Raw genomic sequence first — 19,894 nt, forward strand, 5'->3', positions numbered from 1 at the left:
ACCCAAGAGTATATTGCATTTCAAGTCTATGTCTAAGACTTGGCACATTGTGTCTCTTTGCATAGGTCCCACCTGAATGGGTAGTACCACTATTCCTTCGGATGACCTTTCTTCATCATCATAGGCTTTAATAGTGATCCTTTTTAGGATCAATATCTTTCTCAGAGAAGCCCAATGCACGGATAAGATTCAAGGTACATATATTGAGACCAAATCCTCCATCTATTAACACTCTTTTCACTCGATGTTTGTATACTAGGACTTTGATATGGAGCGGGGTGTTATGCGGATGACTCAAGGAGATGTCATCGTGTTCTGAAAAGGATATGTTATGTGGCACCGTCATATGTGCCACCATGGCTTGTAACAAATTGATATCCAAATTGTTTGGAATAGGTATTTCTACAAGAGCTTGCTCCAAGATATCCTTATGCTTTGGTGAGAGTTTAAGCAACTCAAGTATTGATATCTGAGCGGGCGTCCTCTGTAGTTGGTCGACCAAGTTATATTGAGTCTTGGGGATAGTTGTTGCTTTAGATGTGTTCCCCTTCAAGACATATTTTTTAGCCCTCTTTGTCACATTTATCAGTGCATGTTCTTGTTTATCTTTGGTCTTTATGACATTTACTTGATTGTCGCATGCCGATATGTGATTTATGACATTTTTCATGTATGTGATTGATGTGGGATCCTTTGTTGTTGTTTGATGTTGATGTTCCTCCCTTATTGTAATTAGGAAGAGGATTTTTGAAAGCCTCATGATCGAATTCATCAGTCTACTAACGTACCTCATTCGTATAACGTTATGTTACTAGACCATCTCTCCTCCCACACACCCTGGCCATTCGTATCACATTAATAAATGGCCTAAAAATAACTCTATAGAGGGCGTATCACATTAATGGATGGAGCAATGATGCAGTCACCGTAACTATAGATGGATGCAGGGACAGGGATGAATGAGACCAGTCCCTTGTCTTTGGGGAATAGGATAGAAGGAGAAGTGATGAATGAGACCAGATGGAAGGATGATGCGTGGAGAATGGTTTGTACCATCCAATTGCTCATTGATGCTAGCCCAATGCAGATGATCCACCACTACTCTAGTGTCGGGGGATCCCGGTGTCTATATGTGTATTGGTGGTATGCTTTCTATTTCTCAGTGATGATTGAAATGGTCCTGCTAATCCCCACCCTTGTTTTGGAGGCAGTGTTTTGTTTCAGCAATTGGTGCTAATCTGTTAGCGAACTATAACTCCCACCCACTTTATTAATTATTGAATTAGTCAGCTCGCATGAGCCTCCCTTGTCTATCATATCTTGAACTAGGTTTTTCAACCTCATGCAATCATTTGTTCTATGCCCCTTGTTTTGATGATAATCACAATAATACGAGTCATTCCACCATGGTGGTTTGACTTGGGATTCAAAGTTGCTTATGCTTGGCAATGTGATAAACTTGTTTGCCAATAGTTCTCGAAATGCAGATTCTAGGGTTTGTCCCAATGGTGTATATGTCCTTCGATGTGGGGCAGGTGGAGTGTTAGCATTACCTCCTTGGTTATTGTTGGTCCCCTAATTGTTGTTGTTATTCTCTTGGTAGTTATTGTTTCCTTGGTTGGTAATGCATTGATAATTGTTGATTCCTTGATTGGCACTTCTTTGATCATTGTTGGGTGGTGTGTTACATGATAAAGTCAACACTGGTTTCTTAGACTTTACATTTTTGGCATCGACTACACCATCATTAACAACATTTTTGTTTCTAGTCCAAAATCTGGACTTGTCTGAGTTTTTATTATTATATTGATTGTTGTAGGTCTTATTGCTTGATGAACTAACACCTTCCTTAGATAATTTTAAGATCCCCTTTTTTATTGAAGCTTCCTCTACTTGGATACCATTCTCTAGTGTGAGTTGACAACTCATTTTATCATTTAAATTGCCTATGAAGATTTCCATCTTTTCCTTTTTAGGTACATCTCATGGGTACCTTGAGACCATACGTCTCCATTGTTGTAAGAATACCATGAATGTTTCATTATTCTTTTGATTCATATTGCATATGTCAAGCATGGTAACCTCATGTTGGATATTGTAGGAGTATTGTGTGATGAATTTATTCACCAACTCATCGAATGATCTGATGGGAGGTGTGAGTTTTGAAAACCACTCCATTGTTTTCCCTCCCAAACTTCTTGGGAATTATAGCCTCATCATGTATGTATCGTTATTAGCAAACTCCAAGCTCATAGTACAAAATTCCCTGACGTGATCACGGGGATCATTCTTACCATTATATTTATCATACTTTGGTATATCTGAATTCAGCAGGAAAGGTATCATGTTTAGCCTCCTATCAAAAGGGAAAGGACAAATTCCTCCAAATAATACCTCATCATAGACCTGTGTTGCATATCTTGCATTTTTCATTGGAGTGCTTGAATTTGTTGCGTAATGTTAGCTAAGCGAACATTTTCTTCATTGGACCTTCCATGATGGGCATCTCCTTATTCACTAACATTGTCATAATTACGGGTATCATCTCGGTTGTGGGTGTTGTCTTGATCATATGTGTCCTCTCCTCTCAAATGCTCTTGATTTTGAGTATTATATGTATAGGTCCTTGACCTTGTTCTTGGGATTCTTTCATTCCTTGAATTTTCTATGTCAAAATCCTCAGGCATCCTGACTCCTTTTCTATTTAACACGAGGATGTACTTTTGTTTGTCTGCTTCTATAAGCCTTTCCATGAGCTTTTGGAAGGCAGTGCTTTGTTGGCATTGTTGGACGAGTTCCTCGGTGATATCATCTTCTTCCATATTTGTGTATTCATAAAAAGGATTAGACTCCCTATGACTCATGCTAGATTCCAGTTGTGGATCCAATTCTTTTCCTTTTTGAGATCGAGTGCCAGTGGGCATCAATATATTTCTATAGTAGTGAATTCCTCCTCTTCTAACGAGGTTCTTGGTGGAGTTGGTGGGTCAGGTCGAGCCTCGTTGTAAGTGATGAAAATTGTTGGAAATAAGACGAGATTGATCTTTCCCCCGCTGGTAAGGAGTTGATTGAATGTTGCTTTCTGAATGTAATCCCTACTTCTCAAAGGTTCTTTATCAAACTTGTTAGATTTTCCTTGAAGGTACAATTGCATATGATGGAAGAAAATGCGGTGTGATGCAAAGAGTCGACGATTGATGTAGAGAAACTTTCTCCTTTTGATAAGTGCCTTAGGACTAGGTTATCTCTTCTTCAACATAGTCTTTTGACGAAGACTTATTCTTCTCAAACTATGGGGAGTTGTCATAAAAATGGTCTGTGTTTATGTTGATGGTTGATATGGATACTTCATTTCAAATACTCAAGTTTACTAAGTCGAATAGGGAGTTTGTTTGATAGGCCCCTATGACAAAGTGTTTAAAATGATATGCAAACTTGATTTGACTAACTTTAATACCTAGCTAGGTATTGTTGTTGAGATAGTTGGATGATAAACTCTTGATCACTTGGTTTTGATACTCCTCTATTTTGGTTGGAAGAAAATCTTGCCTAAATATAGTTGAAATGTTGATAACCACCTCCAAAGGTGCTTTGTTGGATTTGAAAATTTATCTCACCCATGACCTCTCTTTGTTTGAGCTTGGTTTTTGAGTTTGATTTTTGGATATTTTTGCAAGATATTTTAGCATTTATGATAAAAATACACAACACACATGAAGACAATGACCATCCTAATGCTAAACATTGAGTGTATGTTATTTTGAGGACGTGTTCAAATCCTTGATGTTTTCAGTGGTTTGGATACAAATAAGACACACCAAGTAGACTCTTTATTCAAAGGTCATTGACAATATCATAGACCACTAGTCTTGATACTCCGTCAGCTGAAACAACCTTGTCACCCCCTAGAGGGTGCCCGTTTTTTTCCTTTTTCCATAAATTAACCCAAAGTGAATTGCTTCACAATTAGGTAGTTATCTTGGGAGATATATGGTGAGTAATCTTGGGGGCGGATTCTTCCCCACCCTTGCACTATGATATTGCCAATGTATGGAAACTAACTCGGCTCAAAGTTTCTACTTCTATAGTTCGTAGTAAATATTTTGTTTGGTGTGACAAATGATAAAATCAATTAAGAGGCTTCCCAACCTTTAGAACAAAGGCTTTTCACATCACAAGGATGTTAGTATTTTGGATATTTTGATAAGGTTTTGTCATTGATGTCAACACTTCTCAACACTTATCAGCACTTGGAGATCTTTGGTTTTGTTCACCGGCAAGTTAGTAACTTATGCACAGTCACTGATATTTGGTTCATCGGCAGGTTATATTGTTCACCGGCACTTGGAATGACTTGGAGACTACATGGTTATGTCGAAGACATTATTTGATCACTTGGTTTTGGTGATTTGGTTATTGATCTATTCGGGTTTGCATATTTGTTGTTACCCGCAAATAGGTCCATGTTATGCACCGACAAGCATATCTATTCCAGATTAGCACAACACATTATGGAGATGATTTATTATTATTGTAAATGCATTGAGCCGACATGATGAATCACATATTGATTTATTTGTAATTGATTTTATTGTAATATTCTTTAGTGAGCCAACCTTCTCAATTGGTCTTAAGTTGTGGTATAAATGTAAGATCTCATTTGTGAGATCAATATAGGATTGGAAAAAAGATTGTAATAAGGTATATGCAAAAATAAGTAGAGCTATACACATAGACATCATTTGAAGATTGAAGGAAGGTTTTGAGAAGATAATCAAAGCTTAACTGGTACTGAATCTAACATATGAAGATGTTATTTTAAGCAGTACATTATCATTGGATTTAACCATCTAATTGTAGTCAATGTGTCTCCCATTTTGTGATTGAGTAGTGAGATCTAGGCAGCTGACCTTTCTGCATGTGCAGACTCCATATTGTACACACCTACTATCTGTAGTAATATCATTTGATTATTGGTAAGGCTTCCAACCGAGGTTTTTCCCCTTATAGGTTTTCCACGTACAAATATTTGTGTTATGTGTTGTGGATGTTATTGTCTTTCTGTTTCATGCATTAATCTTTACTAGTACTGCAATTAATTGATAAAACTATCTACTGGCATAAAGTTTGGTTTACCGATATTAAGCATTAAGTTTTGGTTAAGTTAATTTTAGTTGAATTTATTGGACAACTGATTCACCCCCCCCCCCCCTCTCAGTTGTCTCTGGGACCTAGCAATTGGTATTAGAGCCTAGTCCTCTTTTTGAAGTTTAACAACTTGAGGAGATCCAATGTCTTCTAACTATTTTAAAAAGGGCAGTCTGAAACTTGATGGACCCAACTATGGCATATGGAAGATCAGGATGGAGATACATTTGAATTGCATTGGAAAGGATATATGGGATGTTACAAAGAATGGCTATACTACTCCTACTCAAGGTCAACCTAATCCATGAAACTTAGCTAAAGATGAAGAAAATGATTGCAAAGAAAGAGAAGCACTTTTGAGCGCATTGGCAGATCAACAAATCATGGGATTATCAGACAGATCTATTGCTAAATCTATTTGGGACAAATTGGAAACATTGAATGAAGGAGATTCCACAATCAAAATTGGAAAAATTGAATGCTTCCGAGTCAGGTATGAAAATCTAAAAATGGAAGAAGATGAAAGAATTTCTGCTTTTATGGAAAGAGTAAATGAAATTGTTTTGGGTATACAATGTTGTGGAGGAACCTTAAGTGAAGATGAGATTGTTTCTAAAGTTTTAAGAGATTTGCCACTGACATATAAAATGAAAGTTACTGCTATAAATGAATTGAGAACAATGCCTAGTGCATCAGTATCTAGAGACACTTTGGTTGGAAAACTTTCAGCTTTTGAACTTGAGGAATTTGGTCTTGTTGCTACTATTAAGACATATTTAGCTTTTAAGGCATCATCATCTACAACATCATCATCATCATCTGAGAAATCTAATTGGAAAGCCTCTAATACAAGAGAATTTGAAGAAATCAGAAAGGAGAATGAAGAACTGGAAGAGCTTGAAGCACTATTTGCAAGGAGAATGCCTAAAGGTCCAGTTGGAAGTAAGTATGAAGGTAAAGCACCCTTTAAATGTTTCAACTGCAATAAAATTGGTCATCTAGCTTCTAGGTGTCCTGATAGACATGTAAGATTAAGAGAAGAAGCTAAAATAACATATAAGTCTAACCCTGATTATCAGAGATACAAATTTAAGAAGAATAGAGACAAATCTTGTTATTATGCCGATGAAGGAGTTACTGATGATTCTGATGAGGATCCAACAGACAATGGATGGGATTTTGTTGTTATAATAGAAGATCAACTGACACCTATTATTCAACCGGTAGAGCAGGCCCTGGTAGCTAAAATTGAAGATAAGGATGAATGGATCATTGATTCTAGATGTTCACATCACATGACTAGTGATAAGAGTAAATTCTTAACCTTTCAGGAATACAATGGAGGTCTAGTAAGATTTGGAGATGATAAAGCTTGTATGATCAAAGGAAAAGGAAGTATATCTTTTGATGGTAAGCACAATACTGATAATGTTTACTATGTTGAAGGTTTGAAGCATAATCTTTTGAGTGTTGGTCAATTAGTTGAAAAAGGATTTCAATTATAATTCAAGAATGGTAAATGCAAAATCTTAAAAAGAACTGGTTTAGAAATTGTAACCAGTAATCAGACTAGAGGTAATATCTTTCATTTGAATAACAATGAGAAAGCATGTTTGATTTCTCATATTGATGAAAGTTGGTTATGGCATAAGAGACTTTGTCATGTAAATTTTGATTGCATTGTGAAAACTAGTACGACTAAGGCAGTAAGAGATTTACCTAAGATTGTTAAACCTCACAATCCAATATGTAAGGAATGTCAGTTTGGAAAGCAAGTCAGAGAAAATTTCAAGAGTATTCCAAAGAAATCTAACAATGTTCTTGATTTAATTCATACTGATTTATGTGGTCCAACAAGAACTAGAAGTATAGAATGAGATAGGTATTTTATGCTAATCATTGATGACTATTCTAGAATATGTTGGGTTACTTTTCTCAGGGAGAAATCTAAAGCATTTGGGAGATTCAAACTATTCAAAGTGATGGTAGAGAATGAAACCGGCAAGAAAATCAAATGTTTGAGATCAGATCAATGAGGTGAATTCACATCCAAGGAATTTAATACATTTTGTGAAATGAATGGGATCAAAAGATAGTTATCAGCACCCCGAACACCCCAACAAAATGGAGTTATGAAAAGGAAAAACATAACTATCTTAGATCCAGGTAGAAGCATGATATCAGAAGCAAATCTACCTCATATATATTGGAGAGAAGCAGTCAATACAATAGTTTATACATTCAATAGAGTTCACATCAAAGGTGAAATCAGTAAGATGCCTCATGAACTATGGTTTGGCAATACTCCTACTCTTAAATATTTCAGAATATTTGGAAGTAAATGTTATATTAGAAGAGATGAGTATATTGAAAAATTTGATCCTAGAAGTGATGAAGGAATATTTCCTGGTTATTCATCTAAAATCAAGACATATAGATGTTTTAGCAAGAGATTGCAGAAAATTGTTGTGAGTTCAAATGTGAAGATTGATGAACAGTTTAGAGGAAATTCAAGGTCAATGGACTCTAAATCGGCAATACAGATAATAAAAAATGAACCTACTATGAGTACACTGGTACAAAATGTTGATCCAGTTACACTAGCATCATCTGAGGATTCAACAGTCACTGAAGAACAACAACAAGTAAAAACACCCCAATATGTAAGATTGAATCACTCTAAAAGTCAGATAATTGGAAATAAACATCAAGGAGTTGTGACTAGGGGAAGATTGACAAATGAAGAGGTATGTCTTATTTATCAAATTGAACCTACATCAATTAATGAGGCATGTGAAGATAAATATTGGATTAAAGCTATGGAAGATGAATTGGACTAGATTGAAAGGAATAACACTTGGTCATTAGTTCCCTAGCCTAAAGACAAAAATGTAATTGGAACTAAATGGGTTTTAAGAAAAAAAAACTTAATGAAGATGGCAAGTTAATAAGAAACAAAGCAAGATTAGTGTGTAAGGGATATTCACAGAAAGAAGGAATTGATTACAATGAAATCTTTGCACCGGTAGCTAGAATTGAGGCAATCAGACTATTATTGGATTTTGCAGCTCACAAGAACTATAAAGTATATCAAATGGATATTAAATGTGCATTTGTGAATGGAGATCTTGAAGAAGAAGTTTATATTGAACAACCTGATGGATTTTCTTTGACAGATGACAAAGATATGGTTTGCAGGTTAAGGAAAGCTTTATATGAACTAAAGCAAGCTTCTAGAGCTTGGTATGCTAGATTGGACAAATATCTTTTGAAGCTTGGATACACTAAAGGTAATGTTAACAACAATATATACTTCAAAGTGACTAATGAAGACATCTTGGTTATTGAATTTTTTGTTGATGATATAATCTTTGGTGGAGAAGATGGATTGTGCAAAGACTTTTCTAACAAAATGCAGCAAGAATTTGAAATGTCTATGATTGGAGAGATAAACTTCTTTTTAGGATTGGAGATTTCACAGACTGATAAAGGTATATTCTTATATCAATCTAAGTACTTGAAGGAATTACTAAAGAAATTTGGCATGGAAAACTCTAAACTGGTAAGCACACCTATGACTACAACTGATAAATTATCTTTGAAGGATGAATCAACACCTGTTAGGCCGACTAGGTACAAGTCTATGATGGGAGGTTTACTGTATTTGACACAAACAAGACTTGATATTATCAGTGCATTATGTATTGTCTCAAGATTTCAGAGTAATCCTAAAGAAAATCATGAATCAACAGTGAAAAAGATTTTCCAGTACCTAAAAGGCACTACAAATCTTGGCTTATGGTATCCTAGAGATGAAAATTTTGATTTATGTGCATACACAGATACTAATTGGGCAGGAGATATAGATGACAGAAAAAGCACCACTGGTGGAGCATTTTTTCTTGGTAGTAGACTAATTTCATGGTTGAGCAAGAAACAAAGTTGTACATCACTATCAACAGCAAAATCAAAATATGTTGCAACAACAACTAATTGTACACAGGTATTATGGATTAAGCAAATATTGAAGGACATAAAGGTAAAATGCAAGGAACCTATAACTATTTACTGTGATAACATGGCAGCAACTGAATATTGATATATCTAAGAATCCGGTATTTCACTCAAAAACTAAACATGTTTCCATCAAATTCAATTTTTTGAAAGAGAATGTTGAAGCAAAAGAAGTGAAATTGATTTATGTGAATACTAAAGAGCAAATTGCAAATATTTTTACTAAGCCTTTGCCTAAGGAGACTTTTGAATATCTCAGAGAGCAGCTTGGAGTTCTACCCCCACCGGTAGAGAATTAGATAGTTGATGTTTGTCATCAACCGACATAATTAACAGAGAAATCTTTTATTCCGGATTTGATGAGGAGAGCTACTTCTCAGGGGGAGTAGTTGGTATTTTGTATTTGAGTCTGGTTTTTGTATTGCTTTGGCATTTGATGTCAAAGGGGGAGAGATATTATGGAAAAACACATTATCTTTTAAGAGAGATTATTCCTAGGGGGAGAGACATTATGAATCTTGATTTCTGGTTAATGATCTCTTTGGGAGATAGTTGGTTTTTGGTTTTTGGCATTTTTGTTTCAGCACTTTGATGGTTTTTCCATCTTGTGTTGCCATCAATGACAAAGGGGGAGATTGTTTGTATATTGGATATGTTGATATGGTTTTGTCATTGATGTCAACACTTGTTAACACTTGTCAACACTTATCAGCACTTGGAGATCTTTGGTTTTGTTCATCGGCAAGTTAGTAACTTGTGCACAGTCACTGGTATTTAGTTCACCAACATGTTATATTGTTCACTGGCACTTGGAATGACTTGGAGACTACCTGGTTATGTCAAAGATATTATTTGATCACTTGGTTTTGGGTATTTGGTTATTGATCTATTCGGGTTTGCATATTTGTTGTTACCGGCAAATAGGTCCATGTTATGCACCTGCAAACATATCTATTCCAAATCAGCACGACACATTATGGAGATGATTTATTATTATTGTAAATGCATTGAACTGACATGATGCATCGCATATTGATTTATTTGTAATTGATTTTATTGTAATATTCTCTAGTGAGCCGACCTACTCAATTGGTCTTAAGTTATGGTATAAATGTAAGATCTGATTTATGAGATCGATAGAGGATTGGAAAAAGGATTGTAATAAGGTATATGCAAAAATAAGTAGAGATATACACACAGACATCATTTGAAGATTGAAGGAAGGTTTTGAGAAGATAATTAGAGCTTAACCGGTACTGAATCTAGCATATGAAGATGCTATTTTAAGCAGTACATTATCATTGGATTTAACCATCCAATTGTAGTTAGTGTGACTCCCTTTTTGTGATTGAGCAGTGAGCTCTAGGCAGCTGACCTTTCTGCATGTGGAGACTCCATATTGTACAAACATACTATCTTCAGTAGTATCATTTGATTGTGGGTAAGGCTTCCCACCGTGGTTTTTCCCCTTACAGGGTTTCCACCTACAAATATTTGTGTTATGTGTTGTGGATGTTATTGTCTTTCTGTTTCATGCATTAATCTTTACCGGTACTACAATTAACTGATAAAAATGTCTATCGGCATAAAGTTTGGTTTATTGACATTAAGCATTAAGTTTTGGTTGAATTTATTGGACAACTGATTCACCCCTCCCCCCCCTCTCAGTTGTCTTTGGGACCTAACAAAGGATACTAGGGGAAGGCTATCAAATACACACTTTCATTGGAGGGGATTTTCATCAACCTCCACATTTGATTATAGTGGGTTGGTAAACTTGATGATAAAGTTGTTGCCCACTTGATTCGTACCCTTCTCACTAGCCCCCTCAAGGCTTCGGGAAGGTAGTCCCTCTAAAGGAATTAATTTGATTGAAAGTAAAGAAAGCATGAAAAAGAGTGGGTTTGGCTTTTTGGTCACCCAATTAAGAGAGGAGAGCATATACCTACCACTCAAGACAAGGCAAACAAAATTATTTTTAACCTTCAAAGCAATGATTTTCTAGATCCTAATTGGAGATGCTTCTCCGATCAAACATGGTGTTTATTTTAATCCCACATACCAATTTGTTTTCTAACTGAGAAATAGAAATCCTAGTCAACTAAATGAAAGCATGTTGCTTGAAAGTAAATCACTTTGTAAGAATGGACAAGTTGATTGGTCTTTTTAACTTGCAAAAATAAGCTTAATTGTGCTTTTTATTCTCTTTTCAAGAAATTAAAATTTGTTTTGTCCTTTTTAAGAGCACCAATTTTGAAGTGTTTTTCCCTAATCTTGCAAGAAAACAAAGTGTTTGATTTGTGGTTCTTTTTAACCTTGCAAATGAGATTCTTTTTAACCCTAAGGAAAGATGAATTCTTTTTAAATCCAACTCGAAAAGTTAGAAAGAAATCCAAAAATCCTACTCTAACCCCTCCAACCTGCAAGAAATTGTTAGGAAAACCTGCAAAAACAAGAGTGAGTGAAAAATAAAATCTTTTGGTGGGCTTACACAAGCTTAAATTTAAACCCTGGTTACCAAATTTTGGTTGTCTCATATGCGCGAAAACAAAGATCATATGCACGAAAAGAACTGTCATGTGAGCGAAAATAACTATCAGATGCACAAAAATAACTATCAGATGCATGAAAAGAATTGTCAAATGCACTACAAAAATGATCAGATGTGCTAGAAGAACTGTCAGATGTGCTATAGGAAGGCACATATGCACCAAAATAGAGGTTATATGTGCTAAACTGTAGTTGAAATTTTTGGGCGTGAATCCTGCGGAAAATATTAGAAATTTTGAAATTTTAGGGGTCAAGCCTCATGATGGCCGCCAAAGATGTATGCCAGAAATGTGGGATCATCTTGTAAATGGAAGAAAATACCTCAAACACACACATGAAACATTTCATTAGAGTTAGTAATCACAAAAACATGTTAGTAAACCAAAAACTCTCAAAATCATTCCATGCTCCTCTATCTCTAAAGATCCTTAAGATTCAAGGTGGCCCTCACTTGGAAGAGCACTTGATCTCTTGGATGTCAACCTAGAGAATGGGATTTAAATGATGATTCTAGGATCAAAATGAATGCAACTAATATCCTAGTGAATTGCTAAGATGATGATATGAATAAAAGCTAAGGATGCAACCTGTAAAGCTAGTGATGATTAAGATGGTGGAAATGATATGAGGCTAAGTTAATTCCAAATTGAAAATTATAATGAGCTAATTAAGCTAGATGAATATGAAAAATCATGTAATTGATATGATCTAAAACATAATGCAATCAAGGTAAATGCTATGATGCTAATGATAGAAGGCTTGGATGCTTGAAGGTTACCAATGAGCTCATTTGATAACCTGCAAAAGACTATAATTTTGATGCACAAGATTGGGATCCTTGAATTGAAGAAATGAGCTCTATTTATAGGCAAAATAGAGAAATGGATGGTTGAGATTGAGTAATCTCAACAAGGGCTAGGATTGAAAGTTATCAATCCATGGGAGAGATTCAATCCAATCCCAAGTTGACAAATGTCACCTTGAGAGGGATTGAGAGGATGCTAAACAAGCATTAGATGCTAAGAAAGCAATTATGGATAACCTCAAGGAGTGACATCATTGGATAATGTCATTAACTAGGGAGATATATGATTACCCAAGAGGTAAACTCTTGTGCAACATGGGAAAATGGTTAAAGGGACAACCATCTATTGGCATTATAACAGACAAGGAGAGATTGTTGGCATTTCAATAAGGATATTGAGAAGGTTGTTGATAATTATGGATATAACTGATCAAGGATGTTTACTGTCTTAATCTTATTATTATTTTGTCATTGATGTCAAGAAATTGATTTTCTAAATTCAGTATGATGTTGCCATATCTTAAGAAGTATGATTTGATGAGTATAAAGATGTTGGTAAAAGACACAGAAAGAAAATGATGAATAAGGGGAGGAATAAGTTATTCAATGGGCAACTATTACCGAGTTAGACAATGATGAGATCATGATGTTTAGATTGTTTTGATATCCTACATATGTTATTGATTGTAAGGTTAATACTATACTATGTTACCGAGCAAAGAACCTAGTCGGTAAACCCTAAGGTTATCGCTATCGGTTAATGAAGGCAAAATGTCTACCGAGTAAAGTTTAGTATTTACCGAGTTGCAACCGAGTAGTAACAGAATGCATTGAATGAATAAAAGCATCATTTAATGAAGGAAATAGATGAGCTGAAACTGATTAAATGATTGGTATGTCATGCATGAAGTTTGTTAAAGAATCTATGGTAAAGGAAAATCGGCAGGAAGATCTATAGCTCAGATTGAACCGCAATACCCTAGCACAAGTCCCAAGAAATGTATGCAAGTTCCAAGGTGGGGTAAAATGATTTCAGATCGAAGGATACATTGAACCTGGTCAAGTTTGAAGATCTGATGGCTATGATTGATCATGGGAAATGTGATCAAGGAGATTAAGCAGTTGGCAAATTGTTTATAAATAAGGAATTGTTGATAAACAATGGATGCGACAAGTGTATGCACAGGGATGCTACATAGTGATTACTTAGCACAGAAGCTTGAAGACCTGTTTGAATAACAGAGTATAGAGCCTAGCAGATGGACAAGATAAGTCCTAGATTGTATTGAGAAAATAAGAATCTGCTTTAGCATTTTTGATGTGAGGTTGCAGATAGATTTTTATTACTGTTATTTTGTGAAGTAACAGAAAATTTCTTAACCGAGTGGACTTAACAGTCTTATTTGTAAAACCCTCTAGCAAGGTGACATTCTAATTGAGTGTTTGAAATCATTTAACAAGGTCACTTCTAACAAGGTGAAGATCCTAACAGATCTGAGGGAAATCCCTTAACTAGGTCACATCTAGCAATGTGTTTGTAATCTTTAATAGGATTTTATTTTAACCGAGCATACTCTAGAAGAGTATATTTCTTAGTGGGTCTGAAATCCCACAGTGGTTTTTCCCTATTTGGGTTTCCACATTAAATCTAGTGTTATGAGTGTTATGATGTTTATATGCTTTTGAGTTTGCATGTTTAGTTTTGGTTATATTACTGAAGTATATGTTACCGAGGTTGAATTTGTTGTTTTTATGGAAGATTAAGGTTGTATGATTCACCCCCCCCCCCTGTCATCTTATTAGCTTGGTATCTGTACTTAACATTAAGTATCAGAACTATCAATTGGTATCAGAGATTTGTACTTCGGAAGAAAAGTTTAAAGGTACTTGAGGCAAAGATCCAAAGATGTATAAGAGGGATGCATTGAACCTGAACAAGTCAAGTTTCTCTACATGGCAGAAAAGGATGAAGCTGCACCTATCAGGAGTTGGATAATATGATATATATTATCTGGAGAATGATTTCATCACACCAAGCACCTATCCATTGACAATGGAAGAGATAAAGGCAAAGCAAGAACATATCCAAGCAATGATTGAAATAACATCTGCATTGACCGACTCAGAGTTTAATGATCTCGAAGGCTGCAATGATGCAAAGGCAATGTGGGACTAGCTCATATCTGTGTATGGTGGAGATGAACATGTTCAAAGAGCAAAAGTGGATAGTCCAAGAGGACAAATTGAATCTATGAGGATGAATGAAGGTGAGGACATAACCCAGTACAATAAAAAACTAAAGGAGGTTGTCAATCAAATCAAAGGAGTAGGTGGAACTATTGAAGAAAAGGATATAACAAGTAAGTTGTTAAGAACCCTTCTACCAGCTTATGCAATCCGAGTCTCTGCAATCAATGAATTAAGGTCTGTACCCAATATGCCAGTTTCTTTAGATGCTACTATTGGTAAGCTATATGCATTTGAGTTAAGTAACTTTGATAACAATGGGTCATCCGTAAATAAAGTTGAATCTGCATTTAGTTCTTTTCATATTGGTGAATCTGATGATTACAATGATAGAATGAGTAAGTACACTAAAGGGGATCACAGTGGAGCAAGTGAAAGATTTTGCAAGAACATGGAAGAAGTATACAAATTGTATGAGGAAATCAAAAAGCAAGAAGAGTTTGAAACACTATTAGCCAAAAGGTTACCGAGAGGCAAAGGTAAGTATAAAGGAAAACTACCTTTAAAATGTTTCAATTGTGATAAGATAGGACAAATGGCTTCTAACTGTCCTGACAAAGAATCTACTGAAAAGAGAGATTACTGAGATGATAGACAAAAAGATAATCATTACAGAGGATACTAAGACTTCTGAAGAAGAGATAGAAAGTCATGTTTAATAGCTGATGAGGAATCCAATGATGATAAATCAGATGAAACTGATACAGAGGAAGTAGTTTATGTGGCTATCAAAGATGGATCAGATGAAGAAAGGTATGAAGAAAAAGCCCTAATATCTCACATAAATACTAATGATTCTAGGATCATAGATAGTTGATGCTCACATCATATGACAGGTGATAAACACAAGTTTTTTATGTTAGAAGATTATGATGGAGGCTATGTAAGATTTGGTAATGATGCACCATGTCCGGTAAAAGGTAAAGGATCCATAACACTTCTTGACAATGCTAGATGCAATGATGTTTATTGGGTTGAAGGATTGAAATATAATTTGTTGAGTGTAGCACAGCTAAACAATACAGGTTACCAAATAGAATTTCAGAAAGGAATTGTCAAAGTTCATGACAAGCATGGAAAGTTAGCCACTACCAGGACACAAACAAAAGGTATACATTACATCTTGACTCAACTCGAAATAAGTGTTTGTATGCAAAGATAGATGATACCTGGTTATGGCATAAAAGGTTTTGTCATGTAAATTTTGATAATTTGATCAAAATAAGTAAGAAGCACCGAGTAAGAGGTCTACCGAGTCTTGAAAAACCTAAGAATGCTATGTGCCGAGGATTCCAGATGGGTAAAATGACAAGATCAAGCTTTACAAGTAAGTCCTACACTTCTAAGGGAATTTTAGATCTTGTGCACACTGATATTTGTGATCCTATGAAAGTTCAAAGTTATTATGGTGATAAATATTTCATATTATTTGTGGATGATTACTCAAGGATGATGCCAGTAATGTTTTTAAAAGAAAAATGAGAAGCTTTTCAAATGTTTAAATGGTACAAGGAAAGAGTTGAAAATGAAACAGGAAGACAATTGAAATGTCTTAGATCGGATAGAGGAGGAGAGTTCACATCTGATGAGTTCAACTTATTCTGTAATGATCATGGTATAAAAAGACAAGTCTTTGCACCGAGAACTCCACAACAAAATGGAATTGCTGAGAGGAGAAATAGATCTATTGTGGATTGTGCCAGAACCCTGATGATTGAAAAGAAAGTGCCACAAACATTTTGGAGAGAAGCAATAAGCACAACAGTTTACACCTTGAACCGAGTACAATTGAAGAAAGGAACTTTGAAGATGCCATATGAAATCTGGTATGACAAGAAACCTAATGTAAGTTACTTCAAATTCTTTGGAAGTAGATGCTATGTACACAAAGATGATAGAAATGGAAAGTTTTATCAGAAAAGTGAAGAAGGAACATTTCTAGGTTATTCTTCTAAAAGTAAAGCATTTAAATGTCTGATCAAATCATCTAACAAAATAGTAGAAAGTGAAAATGTGAAAATTGATGAATTTGTAGAAAGAAATGATGAAGAAAACTCCAAAGAACCAGAAGATTGTGATGAATTTGTCTATGTTCAACCGACATGTCTTATCGAGAGAACTATTGAAGGAAATAAAGAGAATGTCCAGTTACCGAGTGATGAAGAAGATCATACAGAGCCTACCAAGCCTATATTAGCCAAGTATGTCAGAAGACATCATGCATCAAGTCAAATTATAGGAGATAAGGATGATCTAGTGATGACAAGGAACAAAATGAGACAAAACACATGTCTAATATCTGAATTTGAACCGAGGATAGTGAAAGAGGCATTTAACAGTGAAGAGTGGATAAATGCTATGATATAAGAGATTGATCAAATCAAGAAGAATGACACATAAACACTGGTCCCAAGACCAAAGGACAATAATGTAATCGATACAAAGTGGATTTTCATAAACAAGTTGAATGAAAAAGGTGAGGTCATTCGAAATAAAGCAAGACTAGTTTGCAAAGGTTATGCCCAAGAAGAAGGAATTGATTATGGTGAGACTTTTGCACCTGTGGCTAGACTTGAAGGAGTAAGAACATTGTTGGCATATGCTGCTTACAAGAATTTCAAGGTATATCAAATGGATGTCAAATCCGCATTTTTGAATGGTATATTAGAAGAAGAAGTTTTTATTGAACAACCTGAAGGATTTGTTGAAGACAAGAATAAAGATCAAGTATGTAAATTGAACAAAGCTTTATATGGTCTGAAACAAGCACCTAGAGAATGGTATGAAAGATTGCACTCTTATTTAATCAAGATTGGTTTTATAAGAACAAGTGAAAACAACAATATGTACATGAAGAATGATGAAAATGGAATACTGATCTCAGCCATATTTGTTGATGATATTATATTTTGTGGAAATGACTCTCTGTGCAAGAACTTTGGACATGAAATGAGCAAAGAATTTGAGATGTCATTAATCAGTGAGATAAAGTATTTTATAGGTTTACAAATACTGCAAATGAAAAATGAGATTTTCATTACTCAATCCAAGTACATAAAGGAAATCTTGAAGAAATTTGGAATGGAGGATTCAAAACCAGTAAGTACTCCTATGACTACCAACTGTAAACTATCAAAGAATGATGAATCTTCATATGTTGATGAGACACTTTACCGATCCATGATTGGAAAGCTACAATATGTTGTTCACAGCAGGCCAGACATAGCACATGCAGTAGGTATAGTTGCAAGATTCTTTGCAGATCCTAAGGAAACACACATGACAGCAATCAAGAGAATTTTGAGATACTTGAAAGGCACTGAAGATTATGGCTTAGTATATCAGAAAGCAAATGACTTTGATTTAAAAGTTTATACTAATGTTGATTGGGCAGGCAACATTGATGACAGAAAAAGCACAAGTGGAGGAGCTTTCTTTTTAGGAGAAAGACTAGTGAGTTGGCTTAGCAAGAAACAAGGATGTGTTTCACAGTCAACAACAGAAGCTAAATACGTTGCTGCAGCATTGAATTGTACCAACATAGCATGGATCAAACAACTATTGGAAGGTATAAATTAGAAAGTTACCGAGCCAGTAACTATATTCTGTGACAATACTAGTGCCATTAACATTTCAAAGAATCCTGTTATGCACTCTAAGACAAAGCACATCTTTATAAAATATCATTATCTTAGAGAAGAAGCTCAAGAGAAGAAAGTGGTGTTGGAGTATGTTAGCACAAAGGAACAAATAGCAGATATCTTTACCAAGCCACTGCCAAGGGACACTTTTGAGTATCTCAGAAGTAAGTTAGGGGTCCTACCCCTATCTTCCATTCACTGACTGAGTTCAGTGAACGCATCAATTTGATGACTCTACAGAATATCTTTTAGGAGTTGATGTTGATTTACACACTTTAGGATGTTTTCTAAAGGTGTGCAGGAAACAAATACAAGGAACGGGAATTGAAGACAAAATGCTCTGACCGAGACAAAGTTGACACATAACAGCAGGAAATCACTTCATACAAGAAGAAATTATGTTTTAGTTCTCTACTTTTTGGCATTGTTGTCAAAGGGGGAAAAGACTGAAGAAAAGGGGGAGAAGACTGAAGAAAAGAGGAGAAGACTAATGTATGGGGGAGAAGATCGATGACAGGGGGAGAGCATTTCAGCATTTCAGAATCTCACAACAATCCAAATCAATTAGGTCAAATCAATTGGTTTTTCCATCAATGCCAAAGGGGTAGATTGTTGGCATTTCAATAAGGATATTGAGAAGGTTGTTGATAATTATGGATATAACTGATCAAGGATGTTTACTATCTTAATCTTTTTTTTTTTTTCATTGATGTCAAGAAATTGATTTTCTAAATTCAGTATGATGTTGCCATATCTTAAGAAGTATGATTTGATGAGTATAAAGATGTCAGTAAAAGACACAGAAAGAATATGATGAATAAGGGGAGGAATAAGTTATTCAATGGGCAACTATTACCAAGTTAGACAATGATGAGATCATGATGTTTAGATTGTTTTGATATCCTACATATGTTCTTGATTGTAAGGTTAATACTATACTATGTTACCGAGCAAAGAACCTAGTCGGTAAACCCTAAGGTTATCGCTATCGGTTAATGAAGGCAAAATGTCTACCGAGTAAAGTTTAGTATTTACCGAGTTGCAACCGAGTAGTAATAGAATGCATTGAATGAATAAAAGCATTATTTAATGAAGGAAGCTGACGAGCTGGAACTGATTAAATGATTGGTATGTCGTGCATGAAGTTTGTTAAAGAATCTATGGTAAAGGAAAATCGACAGGAAGATCTACAACTCAGATTGAACCACAATACCCTAGCACAAGTTCCAAGAAATGTATGCAAGTTCCAAGGAGGGGTAAAACATTTTCAGATCGAAGGATACATTGAACCTGGTCAAGTTTGAAGATCTGATGGCTATGATTGATCATGGGAAATGTGATCAAGGAGATTAAGCGGTTGGCGAACTGTTTATAAATAAGGAATTGTTGATAAACAATGTATGCGGACAAGTGTATGCACAGGGATGCTACATAGTGATTACTGAGCACAGAAGCTTGAAGACCTATTTGAATAATAGAGTATAGAGCC

This window comes from Cryptomeria japonica, chromosome 9 (genome assembly GCF_030272615.1).
Source record: "Cryptomeria japonica chromosome 9, Sugi_1.0, whole genome shotgun sequence".
Lineage (NCBI taxonomy): Eukaryota > Viridiplantae > Streptophyta > Pinopsida > Cupressales > Cupressaceae > Cryptomeria > Cryptomeria japonica.